Below are 17,939 nucleotides of genomic sequence, written 5' to 3' on the forward strand. Positions count from 1 at the left end.
GAATTTGGACTAGAGCTCCAAGGTTCCACCTATCAAGTCATTTAGTTCTCTCTTCTACTTTCTCACTATGGGAACACCCTTTCTTGTCCTCCTATAGAACCCAAATCTTGCTTCCATGTTATTCCTCTTCTTGCATTAGGAACCAGCTCTATATGCTTTCTTACAATCTTTGCAGTTCTGGAAATTTTGGAGGAAATTTGAGGGAGAACTGGTATCTAGATCTACCTAAAAGTAGGGAAACCTTCCCAAAGAGGGATAGCTCTTTGCAGCCCTCCCTCCCTGACTGCTGAAAAGACTTGCAAATAATTGGCACCATCATCTGCTTCCAATCACAGAATCCCTAGTCCTAGATTGACTGCCCCTGGCACCTTTAAACAATTTCAGGTGGCAAAATAGCAGAGTCCATAGTAGCAGCAGAGAAAGGACCTTAGAGATTCTGCTCTCCCCTCATTTTTACCAATGAGAAAAGTAAAGCCTAGAAAAGTTAAATGATTTGTCAAGGTCATATAATATCAGGGTTGGGGTAGGGTGAGTTTAAATCCAGATCCCTTGATTCTAAATTCAGTATTCTTGCCATTATGTCAAAAAGCAACTCTATAGGCTCTTCAGATGAATGATCACCATGGAATGGGCTGAAAATTGGAAGTTGACAGCCGTCTAAAGCAGCTCCCTAAGTTTTGCTTGTCTACCACCACCCTATCGACTCCCAATTTTTGCATCTTTTTGTTCCCACATCTGAGGTAAAGGAAGAGGGCTATGGGAACTACCCAGATCCTTGAGGCCCAAACCCAAATAAGTGCTCTAGCTTCCATTTGATCTAGGTTAAGCAATCAAAGTTGTAGGCTTTGGTGATTGCTCTTGTGGTCAAAGGAAGCAAATTGAAAAATCAAGGCTCTCTTATTAGGTCAGAGAGCATTTCTGACTTCAGATCATAGAATCTCAAATTGAACCCCACAGGACCCCATGAAATCATTATCCTAAATTAATTGTCCAAAATGTACTTACTCTCTTTGTCTTTCATTTCAGTTTCCTTCTACACTATCAAGATGAGGTTCTCCATGTATGATAACAAGTCAACGGTTCACCTCAGTGAGACGTTTGTTGAAAACTGGGTAAAAGGGGGCAGCTAGGTGGCATAGTGGATAGAGCACCGGTCCTGGAGTCAGGAGTACCTGAGTTCAAATCCAGCCTCAGACACTTAATAATTACCTAGCTGTGTGGCCTTGGGCAAGTCACTTAACCCCATTGCCTTGCAAAAACCTAAAAGAAAACTGGGTAAAAGACAATAAGTATGCATGATGGAAGAGCATGGGAAACTAGAGTTTGAGGTAATATGTGTACAGCAGGATTTTTCATATCTCATTTTGGATTTTGACTTTTTTTTCCTTCTGGGTCCATCCACTTCAAAAGCCCATACACCGGGCCTACATAATTTCTCACAAATGAAGAGGGCTTTTCTCTTTTCTCAAATGAACAGTCCTACAGAGAGAATAGATGTTGAAAGCCTCAGTGAGGCATTGATGCTGTTTTGGACCCTTTCTCCCAGCATCCTAATTGTGGTTCAGCCGAGATAGCCCTGAATTTGGTGGTACAGGACCTGACTTCCAAATCTGGTTCTGTCACCTGGGTCTCAGTTTCCTCATCTGTAAATAAGAAGCTTGGATTAAATGACCTGAAGGTTCTTTTCACATCTTAGTCTATGAATCCATTGGATATTAGCTCAATTAATCTTTTCTTTTGGTGAGGAAGGTTTAGCAGTCCTTTGAATTATATGGGTGATGTTTGTGTGTGGGAGGCAGCTCTATCAGTTGGATGGTTTGGGTGCATTATTTTGTAGTTCATGCAATATCCTTACAGTGTGGCATAGTGGGAGTCAGGATTCAAGGTCCGAGTAGTTCTGGTTTTATCACTTCCTAGGTCACATATGACCTTGTTCTAATGACTGTACTCCCTCTGTTCCCCAGCTTCCCCATTTACAATGATGAGATTGAACTAGGCGACGTCAAAGGTCTCTTCTAGCTTTGGCATAACTCCTTTGGCAAATAGAAAAACCTGATGAGAGTCTAGGAAAATGTTGGGTTAGTTAAGCTACTATCAATGATCAGTGATCTCCTCAGGGTGGGAACCTCCTCCACTTTACTCATATTGCAATCAGCTACAACGTATTGGAAGAATCTTAGAGAATTGCCAGAGGTTTGGAGAGGTGAGTGACTTGCCCATAGTCACATAACTAGTAAGTATCAATGTTTCTTGTTATTTAGTCATTTCATTTGTGGGGTTTTGGGGCAGAGATCCTATAATAGTTCACCATTTCCTTCTCCAGCTCATTTTACAGATGAGGAAATTGAGGCAGAGTGAAGTGATATGCACAGGATCACAAAACCAGCAAATATCTGAGGTCAGATTTGAACTCACAAAGGTGAGTTTTCCTGACTCCAGGCCTGGTACTCTATCCACTACAGGACCATGCAGCTACCCCAGTGTCAAAGGAGGCATTTAAATCCAGGCCCTCCTGTCAGTAGGTCCAGTGCTGCCTTTACAGAGCACAAATAACTGGCTGAAAATTATGCTGTCCTATTGATTTTAGCAGCCCACCCCACCCCACTGCCTTAAACAATTGTAAAAATGTTTTTTCTTTGGTCTTTTTCAGTTGAACCATGTTTTTCAAGATAGTGAGTTTTCTCTTATAAATCTAAAAGTAAAAGTGAAAGGCAGATAGGTATATGTGTATGGGGGGGGGAATGGGGCATAGATTTCATATTCTGAAGGGGAAGGTACATTTGGTGAACTCTTAAAGTGATCTTTTTTATCCTGTATTGTTACTATGGGGTCAATGAGAAAGAATAGGGAAAACGGGGACTAATTATTAAGATTATCTACCAGCACAGTTCCACAATGGAGTGAATTGAAATGGTGGGGGACCCGGAAGACATGAAGCAATGGTTGAGGGTGGGGGATAAATAGGCTGCAGATGTTGAGTCCCTTTCTGGACTCCTTCAATCTTCCCCAGACGAGCATTGAAGGGACAGGAAACAAGGGAGACAAGGGAGACAAGGATGACAAGTTCTCCAAGATCTCCAAGTACTCTGTTTATTTATCAAAGTACAAGTGCTTAAATATCCTCTCCAGTACCTAATCCACTCCCACTCCTATGGCACTTAGTAAAAGAACATTCTGGTCTCAAGGGCACCAGGTGATGAAGATTCACAGTATTCCCACACACAACAGTCCCTAACTTGCAGCAAATTTTCAATGATGACCTATGCAAAAAGGGACTTATGCAGAGTTAATGTAGGACTGAATTTGAAAGCCACATATTAGTCCCTTCCTCCTGTTTCAGTCTTCTTATACTTTACTCGGAGTTAAAATTCCTATTGCTGTTTTGTTTTTTGTTTTTTTTTGCACATAATGCTCCATACCCCTCACTCAGTTTCTTCCTATTGACTCCTGGTTCTCCAGGCCTGGAATGCTCTTGTTCTTTCCTCTGTCTTTTGCCTTCCTTCAAGGTTCATCTCAAATCCCTCCTCCCATAGGAAAACTTCTCCAGCTGTTCTTACTCCCCCAGACCCCCTCAATGGCTAGCTCCTTCCTTGAGCTGACCTCCCATTTAAACTTTGTCTATCTTGTAGGTTCAGAGTTGTTCCCATATTGTCCCCCCAATGCAACATCAGCTTCTTGAGGACAAGGGCTTGGACTCCCCAATGTATTTTATCTAAAACATGATTCTAAGAAAGGGGAATTCATAGGCTCCAGCAGATTGCTGAAGGCGTCCAGCACACACAAAAAATGGTTAAGAACCCATAGACTAAGTAGAGTTAACTATACTGTGTCCCCTTCTATAGGAAGAATGTTTTTGGACTAATCATGGCTGCCTCTGCCTCCTGTTCTTTGTAGTTCTTTTTTTTTTATTTTAGAAGGGTTTTATTTATTTTGAGTTTTACAATTTTTCCCCCAATCTTACTTCCTTCCCCACATCCCCCACAGAAGGCAATTTGCCAGTCTTTACATTGTTTCCATGGTATGCATTGATCCAAATTGAATGTGATGAAAGAGAAATATTATCCTTAAGGAAGAAACATAAAGCATAAGAGATAGCAAAATTACATAATAAGTTAACAGTTTTTTTTTAAATTAAAGGTAATAGTCTTTGGTCTTTGTTCAAACTCCACAGTTCTTTCTCAGGATACAGATGGCATTCTTCATCACAAATATACCAAGATTACGCCTGATTGTTGCAATGAGCAAGTCCATTAAGGTCAATCATCACTCCCATGTTGCTGTTAGGGTACACAATGTTCTTCTTTGTAGTTCTTTCAGTATCCCAAAGCTAGAAAATGATTGTACTCATGAGAAAAACTAGGTGATGCAGTGAATAGAGCACCACTGTCTGTATAATACTGTGCTGGATGCTAGAGAAAAAACAAGGGACAGCTAGGTGGCACAGTGGATAGAACACTGTCCCTGGAGTCAGGAGGACCTGAGTTCAAATACAGCCCCAGACACTTGATACTTAACAGCTGTGTGACCTTAGGCAAGTCACTTAACCCCATTGTCTTGCAAAAACAGAAAAAGAGAAAATTATTTCACTCCATTTAGAATGTTAAAATCCAAGATATATTAGACAATTTGGGTATAGAGGGTAAGGGGAGAAAAGGGAATCAGGGACAAAGGGAATGAATTTGTACTTTGATTAGGAGAGAACACATAAAAAGAAAGGGGACTTCTTTCCTGATCAGTTGAGAGTCCTTAAGAAAAATATTGTGTCTTTAAGGTTTTCTTATAGCTGTAGTCTGGGGCAGATGCAACAACTTGTCCCCTCTTCTTTCTGAGTTTCCTATAAGTAGAGCATTAAGAAAAGAGGAGACATATTTGAGACATACTCTGAACTTTTTTTTTAGGGTTTTTTTAACAAGGCAAATGGGATTAAGTGGCTTGCCCAAGGCCACACAGCTAGGTGTGTCTGAGATCAGATTTGAACCCAAGTACTCCTGACTCCAGGGCTGGTGCTTTATCCACTACACTACCTAGCCACCCCCTCACTACACTACCTAGCCACCCCCTACTCTGAACTTTTTGAAGCTAAGCAGGTCAGTTACTTAGCTCTTGGTCCCTCATGTCCTTTGGTATCCCTTCCAGTACTCAAACCCCAGATTGCATGGACTCTTGGTCTGATCCTGTATAACAGGGCTTTTGTTTTTATCTTTGGGTATATTTAGTTTCTTTCAATTTTTTATAATCTCTTTTCACCTTTGATGCAGAAATGGGTTTCAAGAAAAAAGAAGAATGAACCAAAGCAGGGTGAGTATGCCTTTAAATAGATTCATTGATTACTTTTCATTTTTCTGACTAGATATAAATCAATGTTTTTTTTTCCTTTTTGATGTTTTGTTAATGCCTTTTGCTTTTTTATTTTCAAATTTTATTTTATTTAAGGCAATGGTATTAAGTGGCTTGACCAAGGCCACACAGCTAGGTAATTGTTAAGTGTCTGAGTCTGGATTTGAACTCAGGTCCTCCTGACTCCAGGGCCGGTGCTCCATCCACTGCGCCACCTAGCTGCCCCATGCTTCTTTTTTGACAACATCACCTCCACATAACTGTCGTGTAGCAAAGAGAATCGGTTAAGCATGTCTGACAGTGTATGTAGTATCCTGTTCCCATAGTGCATGGCCTCTCTGATGATGTTTGTCTTTTGTTCTTGAAGAGGACCATGGCATCAGGGAAGTGATGCCATGACAAGCATGTGAACTGGATTTGAGTGAGGGGGGGCTGTGCTAAGTCACCAGCCTCACTTTCTCCTCTGGAGCCATCTGGATCAAATATGGATCAGGCCGATTAGAGATGTCCCTGGATGAGAGGCAGTCAGGGTGAAGTGACTTTCCCAAGGTCACATAGCTAGTGTCTGAGGCTGGGTTTGAACTCCTGACCTCCTGACTTCAGGGCTGGTGATTTATTCACTGTACCACCTAGATGCCCCTTCTGCTTAGGAAAAGGCAGCATGTTTCTTCCCTGGACCTCTGAGATTAAGCTTTATAACTTTACCACCCAGGTTTATATTATTGAAGAAAATGCCCATTGGGACTACTTAGAATATACTTCCTTTGAAAAACAAAACTCTATTAAGAAAAGTTGTACCCATTTTTATTCTGGTAATTTGGGGGAAATATTTTGGTGAAGAATGTGGCTATGAAATGACTTTGGAAATTCCATTTTATAAAGTGAACCCTAGGGGGCAGTCACCTTACAGGAATCCCCAGGTATTCAGCGTTTGTTATGTGAAGGCCGAGGCCTTGTGTCAAAGTCACCCGGCTTGGAATTTAGTTAGCATTCAGTTAGTCTCCTAGAGACAGATCTCAAAGGGCAAAGACCATACCTGAATAAAATGTTGTGTCTTCTTCAGCACCTAGCACAATGTTCTCTGCATATAATAAGGACTTAATAAAAGGCTGTCAAATGACTGTTCAAGTAGCACCATACTGGATGAATAGCAGCTCTTGGATACAGAGCAAAACCGACCCTCTCCCTCTCGCCCCCACTCCCACCCCTAGACTCCCCTACGGACTCTATTACCTGTATTCATGTTTAATATGCATTATTAACATTTTCTTAATAAGTTTCTTAAGCCTAGACAACAAACAAAACAATAAATCAAGGCCTGATCTGTAGCATTTGTGTAAATTCTTACACTGAAAATTTAACAATCAGCTTTCATGGTATAACTAGCTTCAGCAAACTCCTGAATCACAGTTACTTCAAAGACACATCACACTCTATTTTTCATAGGTGTGTCTTTTCACTAGAACATATTTCCTCTTTTATCTCCACCCCTTAGAATCCCTAGTTTTCTTAAAGGCCTCTAGATGAGGCTTTTATTTGGGAGTAAGTGATTTGCCCATGGCCACACAGCTAGGAATTTCAAGTGTCTGAAGGCAGATTTGAACTCAGATCCTCCTAACTTCAATGCTGGCGCTCTATCTTCTGCACTATCCAGCTGCTCCTCCATAGGGTCTTTTTTGATCCCCTCAGTTGCTGATGTCTTCTTCTCTCCCCATTGTGGGGCAAGTAACTTCCCTTCTCTGAGTTTCAGTTTTCCTTCTACTCCTTCCAGTCTTCAAACCTTATTTTAATATCTTGAAGATGATGGCATCATAATAAAAATTTTCATCAAATATTGAGTTTTTCAAAGCATTTATATATTAGATACATATATTCACTCTATAAAGTACAGTGATGTTTCTAAGATATTCCAAAATACTCTGGTCATGATAAAAGCATCATTCTCTAGGACATTATCCTTCCTTCCTCAATGAGGTCAGTGCTTAGATCACAGTCTTTCTGTGCATCCTGACTTTTGTCCTCAGAGTAGAAAACACACACATACACACACACACACACACACACACACACACACACACATTAATGTTTCCTCAATTACCCTAACTTTCCAGTTTCTTACCTTTTCAGTTTTCAGGACTTCTTCCTCCACTCCACCAGACCTTTGATGTTGCCAGCATTCCCCAAGTGTCCCACTTCCATGTTCCTGAACTCTGAAGTTCTTTCATCTGATCATCTTTTATCATTCCATCTTTCCCTCTTCCTGACAGTTCCTAGTCTTGGTCACCCTCACCATGACCTTCAGTCCTTCTAGCCTTCATTTATTTCCTAATGTAAAGAATGGTGTAAGTGATTAATAAATGTTTGTTGACTGACTGGCAAAAACACCTAGCTGAGTAATGCCTGGGGATTTTATATTGCCTATCATCAAATTTTGTCAAGTATTATTTAACACTTATTAAGCACCCACTGTGTGTAGAATACTGTGCTGGATGCTAGAGAAAATACAAGGGGCAGCTAGATGGCACAGTGGATAGAAACACTGGCCCTGGAGTCAGGATGGCCTGCGTTGAAATCCAGCCTCAGACACTTACTAATTACCTAGCTGTGTGACCTTAGGCAAATCACTTAACCCCATTGCCTTCAATAACCAAATGAACAAAAAGAAAATTCAAAATTTAGATAAGACAGTCCCTATCCTCATGCTCCTCAGTCTCATCCAGAAATGCTTGTTGACTCTAAGCTTTGTTGGGATGCAGGGTGATGCAGGGAGAAGGGGGTGCTGAATTTGACATTAGAGCACACCTGGAGTCAAATCCTGGATCTTCCACTTACTACTTACATGACTTTGAAATGGCTGCAAGTCAAGACGAAAGTGGAAGGAGACTTGGTGTATGACTTTTTGTTCATAGATGATCATGCTCTCAATGCAACCTCTGAGGCTGAGATGTCTCGGGAGTATGGATCAATCCTCTGCTGCTTGCGCTAATTTTGGGCCAACAATGAAAACCAAGAAAACAGAGGTTCTCCACCAGCCTGCACCACATCATCTCTATATAGAACCATCGATTGCAGCAAATGGAGAAAATTTGAATACTGTGGGATACATTCACTTATCTTGGCAGTATTCTTTCCAGGGAAGTCCTCATAGATGCTGAGATTGATACATGCAATGGCAGGGCTAGCTCAGTGTTTGGGAGGCTCTGAAAGAAAATGTAGGAGAGAAGTATTTGGCCATCTACCAAACTGAAGGTATACAGAGTCATTGTGTTGACCTTATTGTTATAACCCATGAAACTGGGACACCATGCCAAGAAACCACATCACTCCCATTTGAATCATTTTAGAAAATTGCTGATGATAAACTACCAGACACTAAGGTCCTTTCTTGAGTTGAATTACCAAGTATTCAAACTCTACTGTAGCAAAGCAACTCAGATGGACTGGCCATGTTGTTCATATGTCAACTGTACATTTGCCTAAAACACCATTTTACAGAGAATTCACACAAGGCAGAGCTCACCAGCAGCTGGGGGGGGGTGGCGGTCAGAAGAAGTAATACGAGTATGAGGACTCTCTTAACGTCTCTCTTAAAAACTGTGGAACTGATTGTGCAACATGGGGGACATTAGCACAGGACTGATTTGGATTTGAACTCAAGACTGTGTGGCATGATGGATAGAGCACCAGATCTGGTGTCAAGAAGACATCTTCTTGAATTTAAATCCAACCTCAGACACTTAACTAGTTATATGACTCTGACCTCAGTCACTAGGTATGTGACCCTAGGCAGTCACTTCACCCTGTTTGCCTCAGTTTCCTCATCTGTAAAATAAGGCCAAGAAGGAAATGGCAAACTACTCCAATACCTCTGCCTAGAAAACCTCCAGGGGATCCCAAAGAGCTGGAAATGTCTGAAAAACAACTCAACAACTTCCTGATTGGAGGCCCAGTGCTCAAGCTACTGAGCCATCTAGCAAGCTCTAGACATTATTTACTAGTTTGTTTGACCAGTGATATCAAAATGGTTGTTTTATTTTATTTCAATTATTTTTGATTTGATTTGATTTGATTTGATGATATTTGAAACTTAAGTTAACTGTATTCTTCCATTGTCTTTTATTGTTTGGAGCAGAGAAGCCCAAAAATGATGTTTGTGTTTTGCTGAGGACCACACAGGTAGGAGCCAGGTCATTTATAGCTTCTGTATTTTACAAACACACACACACACACACACACACACACACACACACACACACAGAGACACACATTCCACCTGTCTTCTCTAACAGGGGCTTTTCTGATTTATTAAACTCTTGGTCAAAGTTGCCAGGATCCTGGCCCACACTACTGTTGCAGTTGCTGTTGGGGGACTTAGAGATTTACACAGACGAGACAGATGAGGCCAAAGATACTGAAAGCTATAAACCTTTATTATGGGCACATTTTATCTCACAGAAGGGAATGTGCTTCATATGAGAATACTTAGAGGGCCAGGAGGAGGAGGATGAAGAAAGAGAGGGACAAGGATACATTGGAACCCTGGTAAATGTTTTACAACCAGCTTTCTGGGTAAAAATTGTACACCCAGCACACCTTTAAGTTTAAATTGCATTATTAACATTTTCCCTAAATTTTCTTAAGGGTAGCCAAGGGAAATCAAAGTGTTAAATGCTTATACTAAAAAGTTAACAATCAACTTTTTTAAAGTGATTTCAGTAGACCCCCTGGATCACAGATACCTTTCATAAGTGTGCCTTTTTTTTCAGCTGGAACATATTCATTCCTTACCCCCACCTCCTAGAATCCCTAGTTTTCATAAAGATACAGCACATGCATCAGCTTCTACATGAGACCTTTTTTTAAAAAATTTATTTATTTTGAATTTTACAATTTTTTCCCCTAATCTTGCTTCCCTCTCCTGCCCCCAGAAGCCAGTCTGTTAGTCTTTACATTGTTTCCATGGTATACAATGATCTCAGATGAATGTGATGAGAGAGAAATCATATCCTTAAGAAAAATAAGGTATAAGAAATAGCAAAATTATATAATGAGATAATGTTTTTTTTTTTAAATTAAAGGTAATAGTCTTTGGTCTTTGTTCAAACCCCACAATTCTTTCTCTGGATACAGATGGTATTCTCCATAAGGCCTTTTCTGTTCCCCTCAGCTGCTCCCCCCTTCTCCCACCCCCACTCTCTATTATCTTCTATTCCCCTTGTATTGGCAGCTATTTTTGAGACTTGATGGAGCACAGGAAAGGGAATGAGCTTTCTCAACTGACCACATCTCTGCAAACTTAAATTTTTCTCATCATCTCAGAGGAAGTTGTTATTTTATCCTTTTGTGAAATGAAGCACTTTGGGGCAATGATGGACTTTAGATTTGTAAGCCAAATCTTAACTTGCAGTCCAGACATCATAATAAACAGTGCTCTGAAAAAGCAACTTTTTTATTTTTTACAAGAGAAGGTAATAAGTATGTAGGTTCATACATAATCAGTAAAAGGATTTCTAAACCTCTCTGCATCTCTTTTCTCTCTATAATTTTACCTCTGGAAGAAGTATATAGTCTGTTCAAGGTGAATATTTTTAGTATGTTCCTGGCCTGTCATGACCTGCCCCTTAAAAGACATCTAAGGCAAAACCACTGAAAATCTTCAGCAAAAGGTAGAAACATCAGAAGATTTTAAAACTGAAATACTGACTTAACTCTTACATTCCATAAACATTTCAGTCAATTTGAAAAAAATATAAACATATATGCGCATGTTGCCTCCCCTGATAGCTGAGGGTAGAGGCTGACTTGTGTCGTTTGTCCCCATCACCTATGGCAGGGGCTTAAAAATCCTTATTTGATTGATAGGAATACATCAGGGGCTCCACAGGAGCAGAGCCCATTTATGACTTAGCCTTAGCTGGCAGATGAGGCCCAGCCTTATGGTTGTAGGAGGAAGAAGGGGATTTATTGATGGTCTTGCCAGTGTGGTAGTGTGATCTCCAATGCCCTCCTACCCAAGAGTTTCTTTCTGGGCTCAGCAAACAGTCTAGACTCATACCTGTCCTGTTCAGCAAGGCCAAACCCTAATTTTAGAAGCAACATTACAGATTCTAAGACAGGTCCAAGAGTATGACTAGGTGCTCCATTGCCTCCAGAGGAGTCTTGAAACCCTGTTTAATTGACCTAAAGAATCTTTGCAATAGCATGTCTCTGCTCTGTACACACCTTTCTCCTAAAAGGATCTCACACCTTGGTGTCCGGGGTGGGGTGGGGGGAGGGAACTGGACTTCCCCAACTGGGCTGCTTTATTAGTTATTCAAATTAATCTATTAATGAACAATTTTTACTTATTAATTCACAAGGAGCTGAAATTGACCTTTTTACAACTTCTCTTCATTGCTCCTAGTTCTCCCTTCCAGAGGCAAAAAGTTGAATGCCTCCTCTCCAGGAGAGTCATTCTTTCTTTCCTTCCTTCCTCCTTCCCTTCTTTCCTCTCTCCCTTCCTTCCTCCCTTCTTCCTTCCTTCCTTCACCCACCTACCTTCTTTCCTCTCTCCCTTCCTTCCTCCCTTCTTCCTTCCTTCCTTCACCCACCAACCTTCTTTCCTCTCTCCCTTCCTTCCTCCCTTCTTCCTTCCTTCCTTCACCCACCTACCTTCTTTCCTTTCTTCCTTCCTCCCTCCTCTTCCCTTCCTTCCTGCCTTTTCTTTTTTTATAGCACCAACTTTTTTTTTACTAATTTTTATTTTTTTCATCCATATGCACATGTATATTTTTAAGTTACAAAATTTCCTTCCACCCTCCTTTCCCACCCCCCCTTCTCTCAGCAGACAAACAGTCAAGTTAGCATTGCATATACATAATTTTGATAAACATGTTTACAGATTAGTCATTTTTGGTATGAGGAATTAGAATTAAGGGAAAGAGATAAGTAAGGGATCATTTTTATAAAGTGTCATCAGATTCGGAAGGGTTGGTTTTTTTTGGCCTTGTTTTGTTTTTCTTCCTCTGGATGGGGATAGCATTGCCCATGGCCAGTCTAACAAGGTTGTCCTAGCTCTTGGAACTGCTGAGAGGAGCTGCAGCCATCAAGGTTGTTCATCTCACAGTGCCTTCCTGTGTCTTTTCTCTAGACTAGGCATCCTCTTTCCTTTAGCTGGTCCTCTTCTTTCCAAATGGGCACCCCCCCCCCCAATTCTAACAATATTCCCAGGACCCTGACAGGGAGGGGTTGTGTGTTCACCAGAAATGGTCTGAAGCAGATCTGTGAATTCTCTCCAATCAAGCCCTGATTAAGGGATTGCAGCGTGCCAGACACTGTGTGTGTGAAAACAAAACTAGAACAGCCCCTGTCTTCACTGAGCCTAGTGGGACGTGGCAGGAGATCTGGGTACCCAGATCAAAGAAAGGCCTGGTGCAGGAGGGAGCCCTTGAGCTATGCTTTGGAGACAGAGTCTAGAAAGTGACAGAGAGGAGGGAGTGTATATTTGACATACAAAGGCATGGAGGTGGGAAATTAAATGGCAGTTACAAGTAGGAGGTGGGAATCCCTGGTTATGGGGCATCTTGTTCACTCAAATGCAACATCTTTCTTCTCTCTTCTTGTCTTGAGCTATGCTTGTCAAAGCAATCATAAAAGCTCATTCATCTGCTGTCCCAGTTGATCTGATGAAACTGATAAAAATGGAAATCACCCAAGACCATTTGACTTTAAATGTGAAGTCTGAAGATGTGGAAGTTAAGAAATTAGGTAATTCTCCTTTTGTCTGTTCCAATCCTTGCTATCATGGCATTGTGTATACAGAGTCCTAGACTTGGGTTATTGATCATCTGGATTCAAATCTCACCTCTGACACGTAGCTGTGTGTCCATGGGCAAGTAAGCTAACCTTTCTGAATCTCACTTTTCTCATCTGTCAAATGGTAATAATAAGATCCATAGTACCTCAATGAGGTAATTTAGATAGAAGAGACACAACCTCGGTGTGAAAAATAATTCCCTCTACAATGAGTGACCATTCAGCCTCCATTTAAAGACCTCACTGCCATGAGGGGGAGCCTACTCCTTCCCAAGGCAGTTCATTCTGCTTTTGATTATCTCTCACTGAACTTTCCTCAGTTTCTGGGATCTTTTCACCCTGGCACATCCCACCACCATGCTGGTTCCTTCTCCCATTGCAGAGTTCTTTCTGAGGACAGACTCAGGTTGGCCACACTTCAATTCTCTTCTGGCTGTTTTTCTAACTCCCTTTATTTATGTATCATGTACAGGCCTGGGTACCTTCTCTCTTCTCTTTTTTAGTTCCCTGTCTTCCAGCAATAGAATATAACCTTCTTGAGGGCAGGGCCTGTCTTTTGACTTGAATTTGTGTTAGGCACTAAGTAAATGCTTGATTTTTTTGTGGAGCAATGGGGTTAAGTGACTTGTCCACACTGGATTTGAACTCAGGGCTTCCTAATTCCAGGGCCAGTGCTCTATCCATTGCATCGCCTAGTTACCACTTGATTATTTTTTGAAAAAGTTTTTCTTGGCATCCAACCCAAGTTTGCCTTTTTGTATCTCTCCATCCCCTCCCTATGTTGTTGCTCCTGGTTCTGACCTTGGAGGTCACCCAAACCAAGTCAGATTCCTCTTCCACATGTCAGTCTTTCAAATACTGGAAGGTAGTTCTCATATCTCTCTCCCCATTCTTCTCTTTGCCATCCTAAACACCCCCATTTCCTCCTCCTAATTCTCACATAGCCTGGACCTCCCCCAAGGCCTTCTTCATCCAGCTTAGCAGGTTTCTGTTAGAACTGAGGGCAATATTCTTGTCATGCTCTAACCAGAGCAGAGTACAGTGGAATTGGTTTTCTCCTCTGTCACATGAAGGAGTTGAACCAGTTGGTCTCTAAAGTTCCCTTAAGTTTTAAGAAACCAGACCTTAGGGGCAGTTAGGTAGTACAGTGGTCAGAGTCCCAGACCTATCAGGAGAACCTGAGTTCAAATCCAACCTCAGACATCCAATACTTAGCTGGTGACCTTGAGCAAATCACTTCACCCCACTGCCTTGCAAAAACCAAAAGAATGCTATGTGGCTGAAAGTGAGAAGGCAGCTGAAAAGAGGGGAGCTATCAGTCTGAGAGGGAAGAGGCAGCTCTTAGGAATGGTGGTTGAAAAGAAGAAGAAATAGATATGTATGTGTGAGGGTGCTGTGGAAAAGTCTACAGTGGACCAGAGGATTTAGAATTGGAAGGAACCAGAGAGAGGTCTGATTCAACCTCACTACCTTCTATTTTACAGAGGAGTAAACTGAGGTTAGAAGCTTCTGAGATAATTGCTCCAAATATCTTTGGCGCATTTGTTTCTTTGTTTTTGGTTTTTGGTTTTACCAGTGCCTGAGACAGAGAGGAAAAGGGATGTAATGGAAACATAAACCTATGGTTGAATCCTAGCCATGTGTGCTTCCCCTACCCAGGAAATCCTTGCTCAGCAAGGGAGATGGGTTGGTCCTACAGCAAGACACAGGAGTCATAACAGATGCAGTCAGGGAGCTGCACTAGTGCCCTTGAAATGCAAAAGGGCCTGTAGAAAGACATTCAGGAGACCGCTTTGCTTCTTGGAAGAAGAGCTTCAAGAAAACATAGACTGGGCAGCTAGGTGGTGCAGTGGATAGAGCACTGGCCCTGGGGTCAGGAGGACCTGAGTTCAAATCCGACCTCAGAAACTTTATAATTACCTAGCTATGTGACCTTGGGCAAGTCACTTAACCCCACTGCCTTACAAAAACTAAAAAACAAACAAACAAAAAACATAGACTAGACTTGCATAGGATGAGAGGGGATGGATGGGTTGCCATTTGCTTGGTCAGAAAGAATCTCCAAATTTGTGAGATCACAGAATCATTGAAGTAGTGAACTCTAAGACATTGGATGATAGATCACTTCAGCTTTCTGAGTCTTAGTTTTCTCATCTATCAAATGGGATAATTATTCTATAAGTATATACTTATATTACCTATCATAGGGTTGTTGTAAGGAAAGTATTATGGATACCTTAAAGTCTAGATAAACCACACAGATTATTAGCCAAACATTTCTCTGACACCATCCTTTTCTCAAGCAGTTGATCTGAGGTTGTGGACAGAGGGAAGTGTTTGTTTGTTTGTATTCAAGAAGGGTTAGGTAGAATCTCCTAAGGTCTGAAAAGTAGAGTCTGGGCTACCCTCCTCTCTCCCTCAAAGATTGATTCATTAAGTGGGCAGGTCTGGAAGTCCTCAATTCAGTTAAATTCAGTAAGTATTTATAAAGTGTCTAACACATGAATGACATCACACTGGGTCCTGGGGTAAATACAAAGTCCCCCCAAAAGCCTCCTCTGCTAGGTTTGACATGAGTTGAACCTTGAAAAGAGGAGCCAGGAATGAAAAGGGTGTACATTATAGACATGGGGGACAGCCTGGGCAAAGGACCAGAGGGAGGAGATGAGATGTCCCAGAGGGGGAACATCAAGGAGAACAATCTGGCTGGGCTCTAATAGTGTGAATGAAAGAGAGTCATGGGAAATCAGTCTGGAAAGGTGGACTGGAGTCAGATTGTGAAGGCCTTGGCTACAGTCTGACCTCTGCCTTCCTACATGCTCAATAAATATGTGGTGACTTATTGATTAAACTTGGGCAGACAATCCAACTGTCCAGAGACAATCTGGGCCATGTTAGGGGGCACCTCAAATACTTGTTCTTTTATGTTGCTGAGATTTTAGCAATAAAAATCAAAGTTGCCTGGCTCCCACCCTGCCTGATCATTCCTCACAATAGAAGATTCTGTTCTGGGCAGTAGAATTCCCAACCAAGATGCTCATGACCCCAGATATTTTTAAGAGTGCTTTATAGTTTACAAAAAACATCTATGTCCAGAATCTAACCAGTACCTTAAAAAACCCCAACCCTGTGAGGAAGTTGAGACTACAATCTTTATTTTAGAAATGGGGAAAGTGAGGCTCAGCAAGGGGGCAGCATCCCGGATCTTTCTGGTTTCTAATTGAGAAATCTTTCCACCACACCCCAATGTGGCAGACATCACTTTGAAAGGCATAATTCTGTACAATAAAGGGATTGTGAAGAGGATAGACACAAAGGCAAAAATGGAAAGTGAGGCAAAAAGAGAGGCAAGAAGAGTAGCCAGCATGGAATATACTGTTTAATAGATATTTGAGAGAAGTATATATTTTCCCAACCAGGAGGGACCTCTGAGACCATCTAGTCCCACTTTCTCATTTTATAGAAGAAGAAACTGAGGCTCCAGGGAGGGAAAGAGATTCACTTAAGGTGTTGTTTTGTACTGGGCAGACCTGACTCCTGGAAGTTTAGGTTTGATATTGGAACAAACTGAGAGAGTTCTAGGTCATTCAACAATTAACAAACGGAAATACTTTTAGCCAGAGTGGGACATCCTGAGTTGATTCCACAGAGTTACTCTCCTTTGACTGCATTTTCCACTGGACCACCACTGGTTTCTTTGTTTTCAGGTGACCACGAAATGATGTCATCAGCCTGAGTCAATCAAGTGTCAAAGATATATTTTTTGTTTTTAAACCAAATTTTAGTGTTATCTGTTTTTTTATCTAATTCATCATCATTTCCTCCAGTATTCCTTCCCTTTGGGGGCAGCTCAGTGGCCCCATGGATAGAGCATTGGTCCTGGAGTCAGGAGGACATGAGTTCAAAATCAGCCTCGGACACTTAATTGCGTAGCTGTGTGACCTTGGGCAAGTCACTTAACCCCATTGCCTTAAATAAAAATAAATAAATAAATAAAAAGTATTCCTTCCCTTCCTTTTCCTAGAAAGTCAATGAACAGTGTTTTTTAAAAAAGAAAAGAAAAAAAAGAAGAAAAAGTAGAGGAAAATAACATAACTGATTCACAAAAATTGAAAATATGAGCAGTGTGTAACACTGGGAGAGGTGCCTCCCCCCCTCTCCAAGAGAGTGGGATGGGAATTTCTTCTCATCTCTTTTTCCATTTATACTTATTTTTTAATTATATTTCAACATTTACTGTTGATTTTTTAAAAAACTGATTATTCTTTCAGTTTACATCGCTACAGTCATTGTGTAGGTTATTTTCTTGGCTCCACTAACTTCACTCTATCAGTTCATGTAAATATTTTCATCCTTATCTGTATTCATCACATTCATCATTTTTTTTATTGTTTTTTGAATTTTACAATTTTTCCCCCAATCTCGTTCGCCCCTCCCACAGAGAAGGCAGTCTGATAGTCTTTACATTGTTTCCATGGTATACATTGATCTAAATTGAATGTGTTGAGAGAGAAATCATATCCTTAAAGAAAAAATAAAATATAAGAAATAGAAAAATTACATAATAAATTAATTTTTTTAAATTAAAGGTAATAGTCTTTGGTCTTTGTTTAAACTCCACAATTCTTTCTCTAGATACAGATCGTATTTTCCATCACAGATACCCTAAAATTGTCCCTGATTGTTGCACTGATGGAATGAGCAAGTCCATTAAGGTTGATCATCGCCCCCATGTTGCTGTTAAGGTATACAGTGTTCTTCTGGTTCTGCTCATCTTGCTCAGCATCAGTTCATGTAAATTCCTCCAG

At 41.0% G+C, this 17,939-nt stretch overlaps 1 protein-coding gene across 3 annotated transcripts in view; it reads left to right on the forward strand.

The window, feature by feature from the left end:
• The first annotated feature begins 2,006 nt into the window (after positions 1 to 2,006).
• Positions 2,007 to 17,939, forward strand: part of ADGRG4 (adhesion G protein-coupled receptor G4) — a 68,047-nt gene continuing 52,114 nt past the window's right edge. Inside the window, exons 1-2 of one of the 3 annotated variants that reach the window (XM_074201077.1) lie at positions 2,007 to 2,233; positions 5,259 to 5,298. The gene's annotated coding sequence lies outside the window, so the exon portion shown is untranslated. Of the gene's footprint in view, positions 2,234 to 2,333; positions 2,420 to 5,258; positions 5,299 to 17,939 lie in introns of those variants that run through there. The other 2 variants (XM_074201079.1, XM_074201078.1) reach the window with 2 other exon arrangements.

The sequence above is a fragment of the Macrotis lagotis genome, chromosome X (assembly GCF_037893015.1).
Source record: "Macrotis lagotis isolate mMagLag1 chromosome X, bilby.v1.9.chrom.fasta, whole genome shotgun sequence".
In the NCBI taxonomy this organism is placed as follows: Eukaryota; Metazoa; Chordata; class Mammalia; order Peramelemorphia; family Peramelidae; genus Macrotis; species Macrotis lagotis.